The sequence below is a fragment of the Vicugna pacos genome, chromosome 24 (genome assembly GCF_048564905.1).
Source record: "Vicugna pacos chromosome 24, VicPac4, whole genome shotgun sequence".
NCBI lineage: Eukaryota > Metazoa > Chordata > Mammalia > Artiodactyla > Camelidae > Vicugna > Vicugna pacos.
In genome coordinates, this window is record NC_133010.1 from 16432412 (window position 1) to 16458731 (window position 26320).

The 26320-nt window shown below is 39.9% G+C and overlaps 1 long non-coding RNA gene across 1 annotated transcript in view; it reads left to right on the top strand.

The window, feature by feature from the left end:
- The window catches only part of LOC140689006 (uncharacterized), a 376464-nt gene extending 353957 nt beyond the window's left edge, over positions 1 to 22507 (top strand). Inside the window, exons 4-6 of the long non-coding RNA XR_012063860.1 lie at positions 13497 to 13578; positions 15013 to 15066; positions 21931 to 22507. This is a non-coding gene — a long non-coding RNA (uncharacterized lncRNA). The remainder of the gene's footprint in view (positions 1 to 13496; positions 13579 to 15012; positions 15067 to 21930) is intronic.
- Positions 22508 to 26320: the final 3813 nt, after the last annotated feature.

The window sequence follows — 26320 nt, forward strand, 5'->3', positions numbered from 1 at the left end:
AGCTTTTCCAAGATCCACATCCCAGGGAAAGACAGTCCTTGACTTCCATAAACTTACAGTTCGGGGAGGAAAAGTCATACGAGTAGGTTGCAATGCACAACTGAAGACACAAACTGTCTTCCCATGTCTTCCTGAATTAGATGACCACCCCCGAAATAAAGACGAGAAACCACCTCTAGTTGAGTTCATACATGCCAGTGCAGTTACTTTCCCTGTTTCAGGCAGAAATGCAATATGTAATTTGACAGACATATTGGCAGCACATATACATATATTCTCCATAAGAATTTAATTTTTAGAGGGTATTATTTTAAATATATAAATTATTAGCAAATGAAAAAATAAAAGCAAGAAAAGAAAAAAGCAAAAATGTGGTCTCTATGGTACCTGTAACTAACCAATGATGTCCTCAAAATCTTTCTGGAATCTCATTTGTTAACTGCAGTTAAAGAGATACAAACAATGCAGTGGAAGGAGTAAACTGTTTATTTTGTGTTTCCATTTCAAATGGCAAATATTCAATATTTTCCTAGTGAAACATCACAAATGAAAGTTCTTGCAATGACTGCAGAGGCGTTAAAAGAATTTTAGTTACATGAAAGATGCTTTGGAGAGTAAGGAAAGGGAAGAATACTGAAGAATCTAGAAAGTTACTTTCCTTTTTTTTTTTTTACCCCCATGCCAGAATAATAGAGTTCTGAAATATTAACATGTGAAAGGTAAGCTCTGAGACCTTTTGCCACCTCCTAAAGGGAAGGAAGTTTGCATACATTTCTGTCTTGCTGCTCCGAATAATAAGAAGTCATGGGATTCCTTGTAGCAGTCCTGGAACAATTATGAAATAGCTGATTAAGTTCAAAGTTAGTATGGAAATCTGTTCTTTTAAGAGACTTTCATAATCTATCTCTGGAGAGAGATAATTCTATCAAATTTGAATGAATCCATGCATAATGGTAAGACTCTTGCCCACTATTATGTGTCTATATATGAGATATGAATATTGCATGGATTCTGAGATTTCATATAAAAATAACTCAGGGCCAGATTCCAGAAGGGATTAATTGTAAACAGTACAAGTTACAGCAGTCACCCCCGGAAAGGGATTAATCAGCTTCAAACACATAACTTGACCTCACAGTCACAGCCTCGGCACAGATAATTCTTTGGAGAGTGGATTTTTTTAAATGCAGGTCACACAATGATCCCTTCATGGATCCGATAAAACATTTTTTTAAATTACCCTATCCGCTATCATTATAAAGTATAATCAGGTTCCAGTATTATCGTCATGACGGAAGCCTATAGTAGAATTAATTGTTCTTCATTTCAAGTCAAAAATAGGCTTTTTATCGGGAGACTTGAATTAAAGCATTCAGAAAGTTCCCATTTTGAATAGTTAAGCACATTATTAGTAATTGGGATGTAAGCCCTCGTTCATTTTATCTTTTGTTCATGCCTGGTTTCTATTCTTCCAGTTTTGAATTCATATATGCATATATATATATATGGAGCCAAACCCCATTATACACAACATAATGGGGTTTTCTGCATATTGGGATATGCTGTCCATAAGGTATATGGAAAAACGGTAAGAAAATAAATTTGCACCTTACAGAAGAATAACTGAGTTAGGGTTTTTAATTTTTTTTAATTGTAGTGAATATGTGTATATATAAGAAACCTTACCAACTTAACAATTTTTAAGTGTTCGGTTCAACAGTGTTAAGTATATTCACATGGTTGTGCAGCCAACAGCCGGAACTCTTTTCATCTTGCAAAACTAAAACTACATGCATTAAATAGCAACTCCCCACTTTCCCCTCACCCTAGCCCCGGGCTACAACAGCCCTTTTTTCTGTGTATGGATTTGACTTCTCTGGCTACCTCATGTAAGTGGGATATTGCAATATTTGGTTTTTGTGACTGGCTTCTTTCACTTAGTGTAACACCCTCAAGTTTCACCCATGCTGTAGCGTGTGTCAGAATTTCCTTCCAGTTTAAGGCCAAATAATAGTCCATTGTATGTGTATATTACATTTTGTTTATCCATTCAGTCACTGATGGACACTTGCGCTGCTTCCTCCTTTTGGTTATCGTGAATAATGCTGTTATGAACACGGACGTACAAATACTTCTCTGAGAACCTGCTTTCAGTTATTTTGGGTATACACTCAGTAGTGGGATTGTTGGATCACATAGTAATTCTACTTTAAATTTTCTAGGGAATGGCCACATTGTTTTGCATGACACCATTTTGCATTCCTACCAGTATTGCACAAGGTTCCAATTTCTCTACCTCCTCACCAACACTTGTTATTTTTAAAATATTAATTTAGGCTTTAAGTAGCAACCTCAAATCTATTGTTTTAAATTAGAAGATGCCCAGTTGACAATTTTTTTTTCAAATAATCTATCTATTATACCTGCTGGGGATGAAATTGGAGCTTTTACTTTCCATAGGAAGTATTTATTTAATAAACATTAACAGAATACCAAGAAAATCACTGAACAACTAAAGAGTCACTCAAGAATATGTTGAATATAAAAACAAAACAAAATATATAGAAATAATAAAGGAAACAGCAAGATTTCAAAGAGAAAGAAATAGATAAATCCCAGGGGAATTTATAGAAGCAGAAAGAGGAACGATGGCTAAGAACACGGACCATGGCGCAGAGAGGTGTCAGCCCGCAGCTTGGCTGCACGACCTTGAACTGAGGCTTAACCTCAACCGGAGACCGCCCGGGCTCAGCACTTTCCCACCGACACAGCAAATGCACTTCAGTGGTTTCAACCTGTCCTCTGTCTGGGAACATTTGGGTTGTTTATGATGTTTTTGACAAATAAAGCTTTTAAATTTTTAATTAGCCAGATCTCTAAATCTTTTTTATGTGTTTGCCTCTTGGCATCACCTTCCATCTCTCTCCTCAGAATCTTCTTTCTTTGGCTCCCTTCCTGGGTTATTTTCTTTCGTCTGGGATGAGAAATCTTTATTTGTCCATTCACTTTTCTCAAGAGAGGCTTTTCATCACCTCCTCCTCTAGTAGAGATACAAGTTTGCATTTGGTCAAATTAAAAGACATACTTTTTTTGTGATAACCTATAAAGGGAGGGTGTAGGCAGAATCAGAAACTAGAAGACAAATAAGTCCTGTTTTAAAAAAAAGAGATAGTCATCACATTCAGATTCTCTTATTCTCTCTCTCTCTCACACACACACACGCACACACAAATATTTACCCATAGGTTTATTTTCCTGGGTTTTTTTTTTCTCATCTATTTATGTTACATAGTATAGACTGAACTTTGTAAGACAGCTCAAACTGTTTTCAGAACAAGACAAAATGAAAATAAATAATAATATCAGAATATTCTGCCTGGAGACAAGTCAGAAGCAGCTCTAGCTGTTATTTGCAAGGGAATAACCTTGAGAAGCTTCCTTCCCACGTAACTGTTCATCAGGAGATACAGAAGAGCTGACCGGGAAGGTACTTCACCCAAATCACGACGAGGACGGCAGTGGTGATGCTGCCTACACTGGTCCTTTCCGCGACCTTGTCCCACCTCACCCCCACCCTGCTATTATCTTTCGGTCTTCAGAAGATTGAGACAGCTCTGCATCAAGTCACTTGGGCTGAAGTCCTTTTTGAGGCGGACTTGTATTGTCTTTTTAACAGCCATCTCCTGTCCTTGTCTTATGCAAAGCTATCATTTACTCACAGTTACCTAATTCTGCATCTTAATGGTTGAGTTTTTGGTGGAAGAGTATTAATTCCTTGATCTGTTGCTATGATCCCTGGTATCATCCTTAACTCCTCTTTCTGTGGTCCTTGTCATCATAGGAGGTCACGTGGGGGAAAAGGGGACCACAGCCAACGCGGACCCCTTTAGGACAGTCACACAAATGCATAAGCAAATTGGAAATAGACGGTGGAAGTGCAGATTGTTAGTTTCAGCGTGCATCCTGTTGTTGGAAGGGTCTTGTTATTATAGCCCCTGAGCCTGGCGTACCAGGAAGGCATATGTGACAGCATTTGGCAGGAGGAAATATTCAGAGCTTTTGGCCTGCTCAGACCTGCTCAGCCTCCTCAGACCAGCCGTGACAACCAGTGTGTCTCCACGGAGCGGAGGGAGGAAGGAGAGCTTTGCCAAGAACACCCGTCTGTTCTGGCCAAATGCAACACCCCTGAGCTAAGTAAACTCTTCAGCTAAGCTGAATATGACTCTGAGATCTAAGTAAACTGCACATGCCTGGTGCTTGGACAATTGCACGTGGTCCCGTGAACCAGAGGACAGTCTGTGACGCTGGCCGGCTCCCATTTCTGTCCCCACAGCACAGGATTCTCTCAACGTCCCCCTCCTCGGGGTGGGAAGCAGACAGCTCCGGTTTCAAGTTCTAGCTCTGGCACTTATTAGCGGTGTGCCCTTAAGCAAGTCACTTAGCCTCTCTGGTCTGGTTTCCTCCCTCAGAGGCACTGGGAGACTTGGAGCTGATAGCATGCGTGCAGAGCTTAGCACAGGGTCTAGCGCGTGAGCACTTAAAACCTGCAGGCTAATATATTCGTCACCAGCAACAGCATCTGTGCTAACAGTCCACCCCTGCTGACTCAGGTGAGGAGATGCCTCTGGTGAAAGGTCTTCCCTCACTGTGCCGGGACCCGGTCCTCACCCGTCTCCCCTGAGACCCTCCGTCATCAGTGAGCCCTAAGGAGCCCCATGTTCCTTTCACATCCCTCCCTTCATGACCCTCCCCTTCAGGCTCACAAACTTGTGCTAGACTTTTCATCACAAAACTAATACACAAACAAAGCAACAAAAAATGTCCTTGGTTCTTTTTCTGGTCGCTCTCACCTTTCTCCTTCCCTTCACAGCAAATAGGCTTCCCAGCCTCCATTCTCCTAACTTTTACTTTCCTCGAGCAGAGTCTGGCTTCTACTGCCCCCGTGCCACCCCCACTGTCTTTTCCGTCTGGTTTTCCTCCTCTCGCTCAGATCCCTTTGTTTTCACAGTTCTTAGGGAACCCGTTTTCTACGCAGCCCTCAAAAGTTGTGCTGCTGGCTTCTCGCACCCTCCCCGGGCAATCTCACCTACACACATCATCCAGCCATACCCCTCCCCTGCCCTCTGGGACCTGGAAATGACCTCAGGTTTCATCCAGATGGCTTTTCCCAACAGCAAAGCAGTGTTTCCCACTGTCCAGCAAACTCTGGACACCTCTGGTACCTCCGTATCCGCTTGTCACCCCTCCCACACGTGTCTCTCTTCAAGTCTCTCATGCTGCACGGTACACTGTCACTCACCACCAGCCCTGCTCTAATTGAAACTTCTACCCGTCCAGCCCTCAGGTCTCAGCTCCAACATTATTTCCTCAGTGACATCTTCTCTGAACTCTAGCTTAGCTCAAAATCCTTACAGTCTCATTTATTTAAAAAAAAAAAAGGAAAAAAAGTTTTTCTTCTTTTCAATAGCAGTTTACATTGAATAGGATGATGATTCAATTAATTAAAAACTTTTCCAAGCAGAGTTATAAAATTGAGGGCAAAAATCATATCTTTTTTCATTAAATACTATAGTCCAACCCCTTAACATGGTATCTGGATTAAAGTCTCTGCTCAGATATATAAAGGAGAAATGATTCAACCTAAAGTCAAAGAATCGTCCCAGATTCGTATCATACTCAACTCCCAATGTCCTATTAGCAAGTCCTACTGATTTTATTCCCTAAATATTATTTAAACTCTGCCTTACCTTTCCTAGTTTTTTCTCAAATGCTTTTACTTAACGTTCAAGTACTTTTCATCAGTGTGGCAACAGCCTCTTTCTAAGTGTTGTATTTAATCACACAGATTCTGCACCCAGACTGCCTGGGTTTACATCCTGTTTCTGCTGTTTTCAAGCTACACCACCTACAAGTTACTTCCCTTCTCAGTGCCCTCATGTCCTCCTCTAAGACAGAGTCAGTAATAAGATCACCTCACATGGCCGCTGTAAAGATTAAATATTGCATGTTAGTGCTTCAAAGAGTGTCTTACCCACGGTAAACAACAAACTCCAGCTTTTATTTTTATTACCGTTTCTTCTCTCGGTGTTGTCATGTCCAGAATAACCTCAACAAGCTGCTAAAACTCTAATACGCAAATCTCAGAATATGCCAATACCAACATCCTTTAAAGGCTCCTCGCTGCCCAAGGATGGGTTCATGTGTAGAGAGCTACACAGAATCTGATGTTTAGCTGCTTTGCTCAAAATGTTACTTCTATCTCAAATTATTCTTTCATTTTGGTTCATCTGGTAAAATCCTACTACTTGAGTTTTAAAATTAGTTCAGGCATCTCCTCTTCCAAGAAGCCTGCCCCTATCCTAGTAGAAAAATGTGGTATCTTTCCTCCCCACTCAAATAGCACCATGGTCCTTATTCCACAGACGCAACTGAACTGCAGTGATCTGCCCACTTGGACACGCCTTTTCCTAGCTGTGAGGTCCTTGAAGTCAGGAATTGTGTATCTTCAGAGATGTGTGTCCAGATTTTGAATACGCCTGTCACATAAACAGCAGTCAGTAAACATTTGCTAATTGAATGAATAACAATTCACTGTCATCATCAAGCATGTTGTTTTGTTAGGGGAATTATCCATATTCTATACATGCCATCTCCTGCTTGTAATCGAAATGGTAGATGGCCACTTCAGGACGGTGACCAGAGCCCCCAGGCTTTCCCAGGTGGCTGGAGACGTCCAGGCTGCAGGAGCTTGCTAAAGTTAGATCGTTTTCCCCTGTGTTGTGATTTTTTTTATTATTAAAAAAAAAACAAGCAAACACACACACACAAAATCAAGCACCATCTCTCTCCCTCTCACCCTGTACCTCTATTTTGAATTTTCATGTGCCCCATCACTCCTGCCTGGTTTCTTAGTAAGCTCTCCCTGCCCACCTGTCCGTCTCTGAGAAACACTGCAGCCTTTCCGTTCTCCCACAGGGACCTGTTCACCTCCTTGATCGAGGAACCAGTTGTGGGGAACAAAGAATGTCTCTTTAGATTATCTCCTGGTGAGTGCACAGTGTTAGAGGCTGAGAAGAGAAGCAGCAACTTGAAAACGCTGGTCCCTCAGATCAAGTATCTTCCTAGGACTCGATCCCACTGCACCAGCACACGTGACCCTCACACGGCGTATTCAGTTCTAATAAAATTTCCTTCAAAGAGAGTCCTGGAGCGAGGTGTGATATTGCTTAAGTCTTTTGAGCAGTTGTGTGACCTTTTTACATTGGTAAGAAATTTATAACAGTTTATTCCAAATTTAGAACACTTTTAAGTGTCTTAACTATGCCAGCATCCTCTGTAGGACTGTTGTGATCAAATCAGATAAGTAGCACGAAAGCTGAGGTGAAAGAACTTTAATTCTCTGCCTTACAACTTTAGTCAGTTCTTTACAAGCATCGTTTTAAAGATTAGTCCGTACCAGGGAGTGTCGTCTCCAACTTTGACGGTTTTGTACATTGCAGTGGTGCTAAGAAACGTTTAATGAAAAATGCTATTCTTGCAGCAATAACAACATAAAGATACCCAGGGCCAAGGGGTCTGATGAGAGGAAAATAAATGAGTGGGAGGACAGGTAGCTGGTCACATGGGATACTTGTTCTGATTCAAAAAGATCATCACACGTTACTCCTTGGCCACTCCAAGGCGAGCAATCTTCATGCTTAGTAAGAGAGATATTAGGGAAAATGCGTAAGAGAGATACTAAATTATAGTATATTTATATTTTTATTTCTTTTATGGGGAGCTACTTCTTTCACTGATGCTTACCATTTAAATAGAGGCCTGCTTTAAAAAATAATCAAAAGCGATATTCTAATTTAACCAGTGGGGTAACACACAAGCTTTCCGTCTTATCAAGTTGACAATAGCCAGTGTAACAAAAACGCCATCTTCCCTATCTGGATGAGGGCTTACCCGAGTGAAAACAAAACAGTAACGAGGAAACAGGAAGCCCCTTGAATGGGAACTTAGAACCCGAACCTATGAGGTGATAGCACTCAGCCCAATTTAGTCCTTGACTCTCATCAGTTTTCCCTGCTCGTTCCCTTTTTTGCCTGCTTCTCAACAATGCTTTGCAGATTGAAGCCGTACATTAATGATTTCATTTGTCAGCCTCTATTGTGGCCAATCCTTTTTGATCCAGTATCTTCTCTTCTGACTTCTCAGTGCGTTATTTTCATCTTTTCATACTTTTATACTTTATTGATGGGCTGCTTTAGACTTTCCACTAAGTGTTGCTTTTTAGTTTTATTTTAGTCACTTGATTTCTTTCTCCAGGAATTGGAGTCTTTACACTGAGGATATTTATATAGCTTCCAAGGCTGTCACTTGCACGTAATCCACAGATAGGAACCTCTTTAAAGAGACCTGGTAAAATAATAAATGTGTGGTCTGTGGAATGAGACTGACACGGATTTGAATTTTCTCTCCATCTTTTATTATCAGGAGGACAACAGACACTTAATCACCCAGAGTTTCAGTTTCCTTATCTTTAAAATATAAATAATACCTACTTTGTTGTGTAACTTTGAGGATTAAAATTCCAGACTGCCTCCTACCCAGCACACAAGTGGAAGCTGCTATTAATCTTATCATTATGTTTACTATTTCATTACAGTTGTGATGACAAGATTCTGTGTGGATTCAAACGTGAGAGGTAAAACTTTAAGGCTTCTAGAGAAAAACAGGGAAGAGTATTTTTAGGTCTTGGAGGAGGAAAAGACTCAGAAGCACTAACTTAAAGGCAGAGACTGATTGTACGAGGCTTTATTAAAGTTAAAAACTTCCATTCATAAAGACAATTGAGAGACAGAAAAAGTAGGACTCACATCCAGAACATATTAGAAAATTTTAACGCCATTTCGGAAAAAGACGTACACAAGCTAATAGAAAAACTGGCAAAAGACTTCACAAAAGAGAATATCCAGATGGTCAGTAAGCGTGTGACTGGGGTCATGCTCATTAGTCACTACAGAAATGCAAATTAAAGACACAGTCAGATGCCGTTGCACAAAGAGCAGAATGACTCAAGTTGAAAGACTGACCCTGCTGGTAAGGATCAGGATAATGCAGTGCAAATGGCTCTAGTCACTTTGGGAAGCTGGCAGTGTCTGTCAAAACTGAACACACGTCTCCGATCACCCAGCGATCTCTCTCCACGTGGGCCTTAAAAGACTTGCACAAGAATGTTAAAGGTTGTGTTATTTACGATAGCCCCAGCTAGAAAACCCCACATGTTCATTGGTACTTCAGTTTGGTAAAATAAAGCGTGATGTATTTATACAATGGAATACTGTTCAGAAATCAAATTAATACATCACTGCGACACACCACACCACCGGCTTGGATATGGGGATCATGAATACAATACTGAGCAAAAGAAGCCAGATGCAGAAGTGTGCAAGCCGTACAGGCAAAACCGAGCTGCAGTGTTGAAAGTCAAGATGGTGGTTGTCTCTGGGTAGAGAGGGACTGGTGACAGTGAAGGGGGCTTTGGGGAGACCGAGAATATTCTGTTGCTTGATTGGGTTGTGGTTACACAGTTACGTTCACTTTGTGACAGTTCTAATGAGCACGTAGAAGGTGTGCACTTTTCTGTTTCAATAACTTGAAACTCGTGTGTGGTAAACTTGCTCTATTTCAAAAAACAAGTTTATCACACACACACACACACACACACAAAGGTTCATTGCTTTATTTAAGAAAAACTGTGTTTCTTCAGGGGTTTTTTTTTGTTTGTTTGTTTTTCAGTCAAGTGAGTTGGTTCATCAAGATTTCTTCCCAAAGATAAGCTGTGTTTTGAAAGGAATAAGAGCCAATGTGGTTTTGGAACTGAAAATGCAAATAATTTCAATCACTTCATTTAAAAAACAAACACTTCATTGTTGGTTTTACCAAATCCCTCAGGTCTCTGGTGAAAGGAATAGACATCTAGATGGCAAAGCCAGGGCCACAGGCAAGACATGAATTTTTCTCAGCTAACCGCTTTTATCAGCAGCGTCTCATTGCTTTAAAAACATCAGCAAAGACTCTCATACATTTTGTGGACATTGAACCAGCAGGACTGAGTCTTTTAATGATGTGTTTAACTGACTAGTATTTTAGTGTTATGAAGTCTGGTTAATTAAGGGATGTATAAGGAACCTTTAAGAAAAAAACATTTTAAAATCTCTACTGGGTGTACTGAGGTCTGTTGTTGAAAATCCTGCTCATTACTTTGTCCACAGTCCTCATAAGACACTTCTGTGACAGCAATGTGAAGTTCAGTGCCAGGAAGTAATTTGCGATTTGCTCCCCCTAAAAAAGCTGCTGTGCTTTTTTCAGTGAAAATCAGGTGAATGGGTGAATTTCCCTTTCCTTTGATCTTCAGGATAATTAGAGCCACTGGGACTTGCTTCCTTTGCAGTTTACTTTCTCTGCACAATTTCCTGCTTTCTATTGTGATTTGTATTTGTCTGTTGTTGATTTTATTTTTATTTTATTGTTTATATTTTGTGTAAGTTGCCTCGTAGATGGAAACAAGAGAACAAAGAACATTATTTTCAGACAAATAAATATAAAAACCGTCTTGTTATTCACATTAGGTGAAAAAGAGGCAAAAAATATGTTGTTTTTAATAGAAAATTCTCTGTAACGAATACCCATATACAAGACAATAATACAGTAAATATCAAATAAATGAGACAGACTGTAAAAGCTATCTGCTCAGAAAAAGGAAGTCCTCACAAGCACGCTGAATATGGTGAAGAAGAGGAAAAATTTGACCTGGGATCTCAAGGATTTTTATAAAACAGATTAACAAGAAAGATTTAACATGACACTGAATTTGTTGCTTTCTTTTGCAAGAGATACTTGCACTTTGAACTTTGCCACTAATTATTGGATGAAAGATACGACATTTTTCCATATTAGCAAAAGGTATGTTAAAAAAATAAACATTTAGGAAACAGCTTAGCATACAGCTTAGTAAAATTCAAATAAATATTAGCTACTACTAAAATTAAACTTAAAACTTATTATTATCAGCAGTCCAGTGGGAGAAATACCCTTCATTAGGATAACCATCCGAATGCAACGAAGATCACTCTGCGTGGACAGGTGCCTGTTTCACCAATGGGTAAACACCTTCACCACCGGGTAAACACAGGCTGAAAATGCGTTTTGTCTCTGTCCATCAAAACTGCTGTGTCTGAGTAGGTAGTTGGAATATCAGTCAAGGCAATGGAGCTAAAGGAGAAACAAACAAACAAAAAACAATAAAACTGACTTGAATCAAATCTCTGCTACTTACAACCTGGTGATCTGGCATAAGGAAATCATCTAAAATGAAACCATCGGTTTCCCTCTATAGGATTTGTAGGATAATTACATACGATCGTATGGATGACAGCCCTTTTGCATTTACTTAAAGTGCCAGTGAGAGGATGGGAATGGATCATAGTTAGGTGCCAAGCAGCGTTTCACAAATGCCAAGACCAGAGAAATAAAACCACTGCACATGTGGGGAGGCTAATAAAACAGTCCCAGGTGAGGCCGAACCTTTTCTGCAGAGTTTAATGTTCTCAAACTTGAGAGCAATGCTCATTCTGCTTGAACTTTGATAATTTCTTACTTGATTCTCAGTCTTTTTTTTGGACCCATTAAAGGCGTTCGTCAGCCACCCTCAGTTTTGCCTCTCAGATTATGGATTTTACGTGCTGACTGCTTAGGGAAAGCTAACCTGAGCCCTTTTTATTCATTCAACAAATATTTACTGAGTTCTTAGTGTACAACCTGCAGTGTTCTAGATGCTGGGTATTTAGCCAAGAACAAAACAAAATTCTTTTCATATATACACACCAAGGGGTGGAATTTAATAGTGAAAATATTTTACTCACACAACACCAGGGCAGATTGCAGTCATGAAGCAATTTAAGAGATGTGAATAAATAGCACAACAATATCTAAACAGTTAGATTTGAAACAGGTGGATTCCTTGTAGCTGGATATGGAGGAATTATTAAAGCCTATTTCAGTAGATGTGATAATAAAATACCATCGCAATAAACCGGCAGATGGTATGTTCCAAAGGCGACGACATCACTTCGGATTTCATCCCTCATGTGCTTCTTACAGTGATGCCGACTGTAGTGACGCTGCCCCGGCCGCAGCGCTCTGATCTGGAGGACAAAGGATTTATCGCCCCCTGCCCTCCACACCTCCTGGGGGCTGAGGTGGTCTCTCCCTGGATGCCAGGGGGGTTCGCGCTTCCTTTACCATCACAAAATGAGAACATCCAACCCCAACACCGATAACGTTACCTCTTCTCTAATTGCCCCCTTTTCACACCTAGAATTCTCTTCCTGATCGTTGCCCAGGAAGCAGCCAAGATGAGATGGGCTTTTTCTGGGGACAGACTCCTCCGCTCAGGTTCTTACTAAGTTTGGGGACCAGGAGGTGGTGAGGGTGACAAAGTAAGAAGTCCTTCCAACAGCCAACAATACCCCAAGTCCACAGGTAGGAGGGGGCATGGAATGTCCATAGGATACCTCCACCAATGGCTTGTTGCTTGGTGGTATTTGTGAAGAAACAAACATCATTGTCATATTGCGAAAGTCTAGAAAGCAAAAAGCATGACTCAGATTAGTTCCAGGGGCCCAAAGGCATGATGGACCACAACTCCATAACCTAAAAAACCATCGGAACCATTGCGGCATCACTGGGAGCCCCAAGGGGGTGAGGGAAATCACAAAACCAATGCATGCTATCTGCCAGGAGCAAGAAGGGTTCACAACTTCTGCAGTGCATCCTCCATCATGAGTCAAACCAAATGTTTCCTGGCAGGAGCCACAAACTCAGCATGCAGTGGTAGCTTCTGGATCAGAGAACCACAGTGCCCGACAGTGATGTGGGGCCACATCCAGTGTGATGACAGATGATGCACTGTCCTGATTTTCTCACTCTCCTACTGAGAGCACTCAGCCAACAAACCTCTTGACCAAGAACTTCCAACTTAGGCTCTGCTTCCTAGGACAGAAACAATCATTTATTTAATGTCTGTTACCTGCAAGTATTTAACTTAGTTTTTTTCATTCTTAGCATCAGTTAATCCTCAGGGTAAAAACTAAAATATCATTAATCCCATTTTACAGATGAGGAAAGAGCTCCAAGAAGTGTGAGTTGTTCAGAGTTACACCCTAAAAGTGGCAGGGCCACCATTTGAATTCAGGTTTTTGACTTTTTTTTTTTTTGTCTGTTTCTTTTGGGGGGGAAGGGAGGGTAATTAGGTTTATTTATTTATTGTTTAATGGAGGTACTGGGAAGTGAACCCAAGACTTCATGCATGCAAAGCATGCACCCTACCACTGAGCTGTACCCTCCCCACCCCAGGTTCATGACTTTAAAGAGCACGTTCCTAACCAGTACACCTGTCTATCTTTGAGGTTAAAAGGCACTGAAGATATTTATAATCTTCCTCTTAGATGGACGGCTCCTTTTCCTGCTGGAGGGGTTCCAAGGTGTGTAAAAGACCATGGGCTAGCATCGTATGTCAGCTCACACAAGGTTAGTGTTGGAGATACTCATTAAATGTTGCAAGCCCCATTCCTCAGTATCGGATGATCTGTCTTTAGGCAAGAGGGCGTTTCTGAATTCCTCTAAGAGGACTCATATACTCTCTGCTTCTCTAGGGAGGAAAGGGAGCTTGACATTCAGCATGAGCTTCCATTTTGACGAGTAGGGGGAGGATAATATGGGAAATGGCTTTTAAAGGCCACTTGCAATGGAAAATAAAAGTAAATGAGCAGCAGTAAATTGTGTCAACATCTGACTTTATAATCTATTTTCCTTAATTATTTTAATAAGAACTTGAAAGCAAGATACATTGCACATAAATCCCCTACATTGTACGTAAATCCCCTGGCAGTTGAGTGAAAGTCAAAGGAATTATAAGCTTTAAAAAATAAGTTCTATGGAAATTAGCTCTAGGCTACACAGGTATTTTGGTGTTGGTGAATGTATTCATTCCATCGAAAGAGAATTCTAATACACTTTTGCTCTAGTGGAATTTTATGTTTTATCTGTGCATTTAAAAACAGAAAGACCACTAAGCATTATCATTGTGCCTTGGGTGCCTTTTGTTTTAATTGAAATGCCACCAAGAGATACAACTTCTTTAGCGAGAAGGGTATTTTGCTCTTCTGTTGGTGGTGGTGTTCTGTCTTGTTTTGTTTACCATGTATTATTTGGTGAATATTTTTAGCATTATATGTAATTAGATTGGTGAGGTATTGCACAATGGAAGATAACAGTCAAGGTCAACACAGAGATTCCCTATTTCTAAGGCCAATTTATTTTGAGGAAGGTATTTTTCAGCAGTAGTGATTTTACAGATTTTTCTAGATTGTCCAGATTCTCCTGCCAGATGACAGATACTTTTTCTGTGGACCCCCTCATGGGCCTGTGAAACCAAACATGAGTGTAGCACATATAATCACAGTGGTAGAGAGAACTCCAATTTTTAAAAAGCTAGTCTGTACAAGGCCACAGGTTTCCCAGCTTTCTTCCTCTTCCTCCCTCCCCGCACCTTCCAGTCCCACCACGTGCACCTCAGAGTCACCCTACAGGATGCCGCAGCTCCTGCTCTTAATGTTTCCCCTTCTCCACTGTCTATAAGACTTTCCAGACTCCCATAAATGAAAAGTGTTTTTTAAAAAACCCATCAGCAGATAAGAAGACATGAAAATACCAAAGTGTGACCTTGTTGCTACTCAGAAATCCCAATAAATTTGAAAAGAAAGGTGAAGAATCAAGTCCGAGCTATAAACAATTTGGAACTTTCAGATTAATGCATTGTAAAGTATCGTTGTGTGTAGAAGGTGGAGGAAAATAAAACAGGAAACAAAATGTACAAAACGAATTTAACTTAGGGAAGGTGGTCCAGTCCATCTGCTCCACTTTATTTCTCCTTGTAATTTTTGACTTTTTTTTGTTTACCAGCATCTCCTTTCTCCCAGTGCCTGGACCTGAAACAACATTAATTAATTGGCCCCAGTAAGTATCTCCAGAAACAAAAAATTAACATTCTTGGTGTCTTGAGTCATGGCTCTATAGTCACCTGCTATGCTCCATGAACAAGTTGTTTAAGTAATCTGAACTCCAGGGTCCTCTGTAATAAATTTTTGTAAGGACATAAATAAAATAATAGCGCTAATAAACCTAACACAGTTCCAGACCAACTATGGAGTTTCAGTAAGTTTTCTTTGTCTACACGAAGTGTATATTGGCTTTCAGTCATTCACACTTCATTGTGAATTAGTTTAAACAGAGTGCTTTCTTCTCTAATGTCTTTTCTTATTGAAGAAATATGAGTTTTGGTAGAAGCACTTGAGGGATAGTTTAATGTGGCTCAGAACAGCTGGAAGTTACTGGGTCCCTTGAGGAGAGAGGAGAAGGATCCTCGGAGGTGGGCAGAACGGAGTTACAGGATATCAAAGGGAAATTTTATTTTTTTATGACTTTGTTTGAGGCTAGAAATTAAGAGGAAATACAACCCTTCCAAGCCTTCCCGGCTAAAAGCCCTCCTGCACAAAGAATCTAATATTTGGGCAACTTACTAATATCATTCCTTAGTTATACTTAGATTTTACAGGTTTTTCTGAGCAATCTGATAAGAAGTCATCCTTTTGGTGGAAAGAAACATTCTTGTTTTACAAATACCTGTTTTCCTAATGCAGTTTAGATGCATAACCTGTTCACAGTTGGAAACTGACTGTAATTAAGACAGCACGTGATCAAAATGCTAACTCCAGTGCTGACACCATTAAATGACGGCTTCTGCATTTCACATGTTTTTTTAAATTAATTATATTGAGTTAGTTTCAGTTTGGATTCTGTATGGCTCGTTTGTAAACCCTGGATATATTTGGTTACACTGAACAGCTTCTGTCCTGTTTTTGAAATGATTAACTCTACCTTCAGAATCTGAGTGAAAGAGTATCTCATGTTGTGTCTCAAATGTGACCACCGACTATTATAGCAAATTGAAATAAATAATTCTACCACCTCCATCATTCTAAGGCCAAAACAATAAAAAAAATAGTAAGCAGGCCTCATGTTCTCGTAACTACTCTAATTCCGAGGATAACATTTACTCCTTACATCGCCCCCCAGGATGCTGATAGAATTCAAGGTTTTTGCCCCACTGGCCGTCTTCTCCATCACAGCCTCATGGGAGGCAGGCAGATCCTCATACGATAGGATATTCTGTAACATAATTAGTATTTGACAATTCATTGTCAATTTATAAATGTCTTCTTCGGAATCCCTTCTCTTTGTAAGGTTTTCTGCTTTCCTCCTGTGTTGCTGTCAAGAATCCAATTTTATGAAGAATCTTTGACAGCATTCATGAAACGTTGCAAATTCACTCAGTAACGGTACTGACTTCATGGAGGAAGTGCCAGCAAAACAAGCAAAATGCTGTCATTTAGTGTCATGACACTTCTAAGACCCATGGAGTGCAGGGGGGAAGAGAATCACTGCACCCAGTCCAGCAGAACACGGACTCGTTGAGATGCTGCAGAGTAACAGTGTATCATTGGGTCGCAGTCATGGTCAATTGAAACATTCTCTCCCTTTGGGAACAACTTCACTGACATAAATTGAGCACTCGGTTTTTTTTCAGCTATTAAATGAACTTGAAGAAACCTGGATTATTTAATCGTTTCCTTACAGCACTAAGGACTGCGGAAGGACTATGGAAAATAAGAACATTGCAAGATAGCACTGCCATTCTGATTTTTTTAAGGTTGAAAAAAATGACTCCATGGACTATACTAAATAGAGAGTGATCTTGATGGTGTGGATTTATCTTTCTGTCAACAAGATCTTATTTTAAACAGGGTGCCTAGTGGCTTGGCACACTGCCAATATTTGACAACGTCACAAACCAAACAGCACTGATAGGTGGAAACTTCCTTCAAACTAGGAGAAATGCTATCAGAAAATAATAATAATAAAGCCCTTAAGTGCAAAAGGGGAACATGAGCAGAAACATAAAAAGGTTTTCAGGGAGAAAAAATTTTACTGAAAAACAGAGGTATAAATCTTTCCTAAGCCCAAAGTAAACAGAATGTCCCCAAATCAGTTCAGAACTTTAAAGCAACATCAATAGGAAACAGTCTGAAGTGAAGCAGAATATTAACACCCAGAGTCTATTTTGTTACTTCTTAGTTCTACTTTGGCTACCAACAAACAGCTCTATTTATTCATTTATTCATTCCTTCATTAATTCATTCAATTAATATAGACTTATGTGTTGAACTTTGTACTAGGCATCAAGAATGCAGTCATAAAAAAAAAGAATGCAGTCATAAACAAGAAAACACAGCAGTGGAAGAAACAGATAAAGAGGTGCAAGACTGGTTGTTAATAACACGCTGAGGATACACAGAGGATGCCGCTGCAGGTGGTAGAAGAGCGTGTACAAACCCTAGGTCTGGGGTGTCTGAAAGGTTTTCTCAAAGGAAAATTAGTGAAGGGTAGTGCAAGCAGTTAGAAGCGCGTGTGTAAAGCTCCAAGAGACAGAGAAAAAGAAAGCTAGGTGAACAAAGTGTATTATTGTTTGATGAGACAGTAGAAGAAGAGGGAAGAGAGGCAGAGGCGAAGTTACTTGGAATTTTTAAATTGTAAGTCTCAGAAACCAAATTCAAACAAATTTAAGCAAGGAAAAAAAGATGGAGGAATTTATTGGAATTATGCAAAGATATCTCATGCATAAGTTGAACCATCATACTATGGAGAGGGAACATATCTGGGTCTCCAAAAACTAGCAGCTGAGTTGAATACCAGCAAGAATGTCTTTAGCTCTTGTCTCTGCTCTCTCTGTCTATCGGTTTCATTCTTCTCACTGCTTTGTCTGAATAGCTTTTGAGTTTTATATGAGTTTATGTCTAAGATTCAACTTTTAGAGATTGAAATTGATTCTCCATCTTAGTTTCAACACTTGGGGGAAATCCACTGATACATCCATTCTGTTCTCTCTTAGTTTTTGCTTCTACGTGCCTGCCACGTGCCAGGCATTTGTCGATGTGCTGGGTTCATGTGATGAGCAGATAGATAAAAAAATCCATCCTCTCATGGAGCTCATGGTCTAGTGAGGGAAAAGAGCAAACAAACACATGAACAATGCACTTTTAGGTAGTACTGAGTGTCAGTAAAGAAATAAAACAGAAAGGTGATGAAGCGATCGTGTGAATGAGGGAGGGGGAAAATGGTGTGTATCACCAAGGAGCTGAGGCTAACTGAGCTGAACAACACAGCTCCTGATACCATCAAGAGGCAGAATTTTGCCCAGAGGAAGCAGTGAGGTCCAGAAGAGGAGACGTTCGGCATGTTCAAGGAGCAAAAAGAAGGCAGCAAAACTGGGGTCGTGAATGGAGAGGGAAATGGAGGGTGGTTGGTCACAGGCAAGATCAGGAGCTAAAAGATATACAAGCTTATGTATGGAGCTGGGTAAAATTAATTTGATTCTGAGCAAACTAAAAAAAACTCAGGGCAGCAGGATGGGGAGAAACAGTAAAAGCAGGAATATCAACTGTAAAGCTCTTGTAGTAATTCCAGGGAAGGATGCTGGTTGTTTAGATTATGGTAACATTAGTAGAAATGAAGAGAAGTGGGTGGATTTTGAAAATATTTTGGAAACAGGGCAAAAAAAAGCTTGATGATAGATTAGATGTAAAAGGGTAAAGAGAGGGAACCCCTAGGTTTGGAGCTTAAGTGAGACAGGTGGTGATACCGTGAAACGAGGGCAGTCATCAGTTAGATCCCTTAAACTGTAACTTGCTTAACAAACAGTATCCTGTGACCTCCCTTGACTCACCAAGTTGCTCTAATTGTTTTTGCAAATTGCATACCGTCCAAGCTCCACGTAACGCAGACAGCCCATCACAAGGCTCCTTTATCCTTTGTCCCTGTAGCCTTTATCCCTATTATCTATGTGTGGGTCACTGTAGTCACGGTTGCCTAAGTTGTTTTTAAGGGTCGTGGAGTGAGTTCTGCCCAGTTCAAACTGGTTGAGACCACCGACCATTCAACTGGACAGGCGCAAGTGCCCAATGGATGACTTTTTGACTTCAGAGGACCAAAAACTCCACCCTCAGATCACGCTAACACACCATTTTTTCAACATGTGTCCCATGAAGACGCACGAAACTCACCATTACCTCACCTTTTCCCTGCCTCCAGTCACCTTCCACTGCACCTCCAACCACCCTCTACTCTTCACCCATAAACATTTCTAAGCCCTTTGCCTTCGGGAAAGTGGATCTGAGATTCGGCTGCCTTGTGAGTAAACCCTTTCTCTGCTGCAATGACAGCATTAAAAATTCAGACAGATGCACCCCTGGAACCTAACAGCTGTGAATAGAGGCTCACATTTTTCTGAACACACTAAGTCGAAACTGGTAACAACTATATCAGTTGAGGTAAGGAGGGGCAACAGTTTCTAAAAGAAGGACAAGGAGCTGGCCAAGACATATGCCAAAGACCAGTGCATGCACACGTGTGCATATATGTATGCATGAATACACACACACATACATAGCTGTGTGTCACTCGATAGATACACACTTACATTACGGCTGTCTCCCCATCTAACGTGCATATGCACATGAGTTCAGTTTGGATGATGGCAAGAGCACAGCTCATGTTGGAAGCAAAGGGAAAGGAGGCTCGGCTCACTGTCCAGGGCTGGAGCGCCCGACCTGCCCCCTCTGGCAGCCTTGACAGTCTGCGATTCCCCCTTAACTCCAAAGTTGCCCGCAGTGATGGGGGTGGGGGCTTAGATGAAATAAATGTCTATTGAACACCTACTATGTGTTAGATTCCTACATGATTACAGGTAACTGAATTGAAAAGTTCTGTCCTTCACAGTTTTTAAAACATCTCCTGTCATCCAAAAAAAAAAAGAAAAGAAAAGAAAAAAAACACATAGCCAAAAAGATGGTTACCATTTCAAATCCTGAGGACTTCTCAGGAACGCCCTACACAGTCAATTCCTTCTGCCTCAGCCACCAAGGACATTTATAATGCTGACAAGACGTCTCTGTCTTTCAGAACATCCCTGCAGGAGGTTGTCAGCCTTAAAAAAATGCTGCCCTAAATAAAAGGGGGGAAAGTGGTTAATGTGCTTGTTGCTGTGAACTGAAGTTCAGGGAAGAACTCCGGGCTCCTCCCCGAACACCGCTGACAGACAACTGGCATGACGTGTACTTCACGCTGGCCCCTTTTATTTTCAAGAACAGTTCTCTTCCCTAGAAATCGCTTTCACGAATGCGCTCTGGATTGATTGTTCTTTCTCCTGGCAAACCCCTTCGCATTGGTGTCATTCAATTAGATGACATCTGTTCAGTATCTTTACTCATGCTTGATACATAATAGACGTTCCATTGATGACAGCAAATTGGTAAACTTGTGTGGTTTGTGTCGCTTAGATTTTAAATGTTTAGATTTTATAAAAAGCTGATTCCCCGATTACATATTTTGCACTCTATGCTATGTCATAAGCATTAGAGATTCATAATTTCTGCCTCTTTGGAATCTATAGATTCAGTCACCACTGTGCTTTCTGAACCTCTCCCAAAACAGCCAGTCATGGTAGCCGAAGTACATCTGTTTTGTAGGCGTTGGTCCCCCGTGCTAGGTCAGTGCCACACCAGAGACAGTGCTCAAGTGATCTCTTTACCTGGAAGAAGCCAGAGAAGGATTAGTTCTTTCCTTAAATAATTTTGTAAGCAGTTCTTTCTTTTTTCCTTATCATAAAAATATAATTTTGATTATATGTTAGAATAGAATCTTGTCATTTCCAATGAAAGAAGCTTTTATCCATATAAAAATAATAGAATGTCACCATGTGAAACATGGAAAACATAAAATATTAAGATCCGTGGGTACAATTTGCACCTCATCTCTCCTTTCTGAGGCTTTCGCACAAACCTTCCTGCCCTGGTACTTACGAATGAACACAGTGGAGCACCACAGGACACATCACGTCCTGTCTTTTGACAAATGGGTGCCTGAGTAACTTGTACCTTTAGCTGTATTTACATTACAAAGCCATAATTCCTGTTTTGACAGCCAGGTTTGTAGCAGTCTGCTTCAGTTGTCATCTTAGGAGTCCATTTTGGACCTGACAGTCTGTGTCAGTATCTGGATTTGTCAAGTTTGGATTCGCAAAGGGACACCATCTCAAAACTCCGTTAATGCAAGTGACAGCTTCTAAGAATGGTTCTGATTTGTGATCAGAAATGTATCAATTAAAACATCCTTTTTAAAAACAATAATACACTTAATAGTAAGCCTACAGTTAGTAACACTGTATTGCATATTTGGAAGTTGGTTGCTAAGAGTAGATCTTAAAAGTTCTCATTAAAAGAGAAAAAATTTGTAACTAGGTACAGCGATGGATGTTAACTAGACTTATTGTGATGGTCATTTCACAATAGGTACAAATATCAAGTCATTATGTTATACACCTGAAACAAGTATAATGTTATATGCCGATTATATGTTGAAAAAATAGTAAGACAATAATGAATAAAATGAGGGTTTTTTTCAGACATGGAAAAGATTCACAGAGTTCGTGATATCCATAGTTCCAAAATAAAAATTTTTTGCAGGTATTAAATGGCTAGATGATTTAAGCATACTTTAAAGAAATTTTCTGCTTCAGCAAATGGTGTTGGGAAAACTGGACAGCAGCATGTAAAACAATGAAGCTAGAACACACCCTTACACCATATACAAAAATCAACTCAAAATGGATTAAAGACTTAAACATAAGACAAGATACAATAAACCTCCTAGAGGAAAACATAGGCAAAACATTATCTGACATACATTTCAAAAATTTTCTCCTAGAAGAAATAAAAGCAAGAATAAACAAATGGGACCTAATGAAACTTACAAGCTTCTGCAGAGCAAAGGAAACCAGAAATAAAACAAGAAGAAAACCTACGGAATGGGAGAAAATTTTTGCAAGTGAAACCGACAAAGGCTTGATCTCCAAAATATATAAGCAGCTCATACAACTCAATAAGAAAAAAATAAACAACCCAATCCAAAAATGGGCAGAAGACCTAAACAAGCAACTCTCCAAGGAAGACATACAAATGATCAAAAAGCACATGAAGAAATGTTCAATATCACTAATTATCAGAGAAATGCAAATCAAAACTACAATGAGGTATCACCTCACACCAGTCAGAATGGCCGTCATTCAAAAATCCAAAAATGACAAATGCTGGAGAGGCTGTGGAGAAAGGGGAACCCTCCTACACTGCTGGTGGGAATGCAGTTTGGTGCAGCCACTATGGAAAACAGTGTGGAGATTCCTCAAAAGACTAGGAATAGACTTACCATATGACCCAGGAATCCCACTCCTGGGCTTGTATCCAGAAGGAAATCTACTTCAGAATGACACCTGCACTCCAATGTTCATAGCAGCACTATTTACAATAGCCAAAACATGGAAACAGCCTAAATGTCCATCAACAGGTGACTGGATAAAGAAGATGTGGTATATTTATACAATGGAATACTACTCAGCCATAAAAACCGACAACATAATGCCATTTGCAGCAACATGGATGCTCCTAGAGAATGTCATTCTAAGTGAAATAAGCCAGAAAGAGAAAGAAAAATACCATATGAGATCGCTCATATGTGGAATCTAAAGACTCATGGACAGAGAATACAGACTTGTGGTTACCAGGGGGGTAGAGGGTGGAAAGGGATAGACTGGGGTTTCAAAATTGTAGAATAGATAAACAAGATTACACTGTGTAGCACAGGGAAATATACACAAAATGTTATGATAAATCACAGAGAAAAAAATGTGACAATGAGTGTGTATATGTCCATGAATGACTGAAAAATTGTGCTGAACACTGGAATTTGACACAACATTGTAAAATGATTATAAATCAATAAAAAATGTTAAAAAAAAAAAAGAAAAGAAAAGAAACATATAATAAAAAGGAAAAAAAATGCTTGGTACCATTGGAAAAAAAAAAGAAATTTTCTGTTTGGATTTGTGCGTATTTGTGATAATAAAACATTTAATTTGTGTGAATTTCTTGCTTCTAGGCTTGTGGCAATTCTACATCAAGAGTTTTCATTCACCACTTAAAAACAAGCCACACGGAATCTATAGCATAGTTACAGAATCATTGTATCAAGGAAGGAGTAGAAATATATTGAACGTTTTAATATACACGTTACTAATTAGTGACCCATCCGTGAATTCGCCGGCCTTCAGACTACTGGGAAATTGTCGTTTTTGCAGCATTTGAAGTAGCTGCTGGCGCTGCTGGTAATTAGCTTTTCATACAAGGAGTGAAAACGAAGGGAGCTCTGGAATGATAACCACTCTCGCGGATAACAGTGACAACAACAGAAATCCTTTCGTGATTAGGCTACGAGGTGAGATGGGGCTCGAGGATTAGGACTTGGAAGCTCATTGAAGGTGGAGGTGGGGGGCGGGGGTCTTCTCCTCCGGCGGACTGCGTTTGAATGAATGTTTATCAGATACAACAATGCTATGGCGATACTGTGTTTCTTGCTTTTGTTTCCTCTAGGTAGTTCTTATTCTTAGGGGCAGCACAGGTAACAATCATTTCTTGTTTCCTTTGCCCTATCATTGCTGATCCTCACCAGGCACATAAAGTGGAAAAATAACTCCAAGAATATTCGTTACATTTGGTCATTCAGAATTTCTGCACTAAAAACAGACTACTAGCATGCCCCAACCAGGAAGGGGATCACAAATTCTCAGAGGTGAAGCGGTGTGGAACTGACATAACTGTAAGGGAAAATCATTGCCAGCAGAAGCAGCGAATAACAAAGCTGCAGAACGAAACTTTTTCTGGAGGTTGACATGTTCATGCTACAGGTCACCAAACAGTAATGATGTACGGAAGTAAAAAGTTAACATCTTATTACTGATTCCGTGAAACAACAGTGTTACAACTATGGCCATGTAGTTCTGTAGCTTGGATGTAAAAAAAGAAGGAGAATGTACTTTATGTATTTCAGTAGGTAAGATTGGTAAGATGATTAAAAGTAAAAGAAGATGAAGGATAGTGTGGAAGAATAGTATCGCTGTAGAATTCTATTCACTTATATGCTTTAGAATTACATTCTACTTTATAAAATATGTATGTTCTATTGTGCATATTGCATGAGGAGCCCATTTTATATAATTGGGTTTCAAAACATGTCCTAAGTTTTGCTCTTGTGTGATAGAACTAATCTATCTGTTTCGCCCCTGTCTGGGATATAACCACCCCAACACGTAGCCTCTAGACACTGGCTAATATAGTGTTGTCACTAGAAGTGCTGGCTTTGAAATAACACAGTTTGGGTCCAATCCTGACTCTGCCATTTATTATCTATGACTCTGGACAATTTTCTTAAAACCATCTACTCAGGTCTCCTCATCTGTAAAATGAGAATACGATATGTAATAACACTCCATAGCTCACAGCGTTGTTGGTGAGATTAGATACTTAATATATCAAAGGATTTGGAGCCACTTAAACGCATATTAAGTGCTCAATGATTGTCTTTACCTTACAGAAATAATTGGATGTTATTTTCACAGAATAAAGGATTAAAATTTTAATTATAATTATATAATTGTATAATACCTAGAAAGACAGTTTCCATTATTAATAATTTTTGGTAATATTTGGTCAAAATTTTATGATAGTTTTACACTGTAACTCTCTAATTTAACATTGTAGAACACAGTATTTGACTTACTACTTCCATCTATGGTTTTTAAAATTCCAAGATTAAAAGGGTCCTGTGGAAATTCATCCTTTGTTTAATAGAAGTATTAGCAGAAAGAAAAGCCCCTGTGTCAGGACACGGTTAATAATTCTTTAAGAGCTCCATGGTTTATACTGGTCACAAAGTAATTTTAGTGTCAGATGCAGAGATCAGATCCAACCCCTTAATTTTATAAATGAGGAAAGAGGATCAGAGAGATTACATAGCTTACCCAGAGTCACTCAGCGGTGACTACTGAGAGGCGGTGTGTCATAGTTTATTAGGAACATTGTATCACTCATGGGCTGACCTCCAGCAAATTATTCAACCTCCCTGAGCCCCCTTGTCTTCATCAGCATATTGAGTAAAAGCTACAGTTTCGATAGCTGGAAAGATGAGAATAATATATGACATGAAGAGTGTGCAGGCAAGCTTTAATGTGGCCTCATGCCCTCCCGAGACCACGGAAGGGGGAAGGGGAGCATCTCTTGCCAAACAGAGAAACAAGTGAGTGAAGATGACCATCATCACAGCGGAAAAGCAGCGCTGCGCTGAGTCAGCGGAGGGAGCGGGAGTGGGTGTTGGCTGGGGGCCGAGTGTGGCGTGGTTCCAGCACTTTGATTCCCCGAGAGACTAGACCCCCTCTCGTTCTTTCAACAGACACTTAATGAACACTTAATGGTAGGCGCTGGAACCACAGCGGTGAGCAATGCTTAATCCTTCCCCGTGGAACTTGCATTTAGCGAGGGGGCAGACAGGCCTTCAGCAAATAAATGAGACAATTAAATAATGTGTTAAAGCATGGCAAGTGCTCTGGGGAAAACAAGGCAGAGGGAGGCAATACGGAGTCACTGTGTCTGGGGAGGAGCCTGAGATGGATTTTAAGCCAGATGGTCAAGGAACAGAAGGTTCCTTGAGAAAACCACGTTAGAGTCTTTGTTTTACAAGGGAGTGAAAATATCTCTCCGAAAGACGTACAAATTCCTAGGTTGCAATGTATTTAGAATTTTATCTACAAAGATGTTTATCACAACTTTATTTATAATAGCGAGAAAATAGACATTGGAGAAAGTGAGTTTGTTAAATAAAATACAGATGAGGAAAAAAATGACAAAACATTTTGAAACTGTGTTATGGAAGAAAATTCGAAGACGTGGTTATGTGCCCCATAGTTGCAAAACCATATATGCCCTATGTGCTCCTCGTTTCTTCAGTATATTTTCCTCAAACTGGAAAAGAGTGCAATGGTATTCCATAAAATATTGATAATATTGCTATCATGAGGATGTGATAGAAGTTTTTAATTTTTTAAACTTTTTCTTGTCCTTTGACATTTTGTACTAGAAACAAGTCTTGCTTCTGTTAAAAAAAAATAAAATTATTATACTGAAAAGATCTACAAACTCAAACTCTTGCAAATGCCTTCCTGAGATGTAGAAAGAAAGGATGCTTAGCAGATTTGAAGATGCCAGTCTGA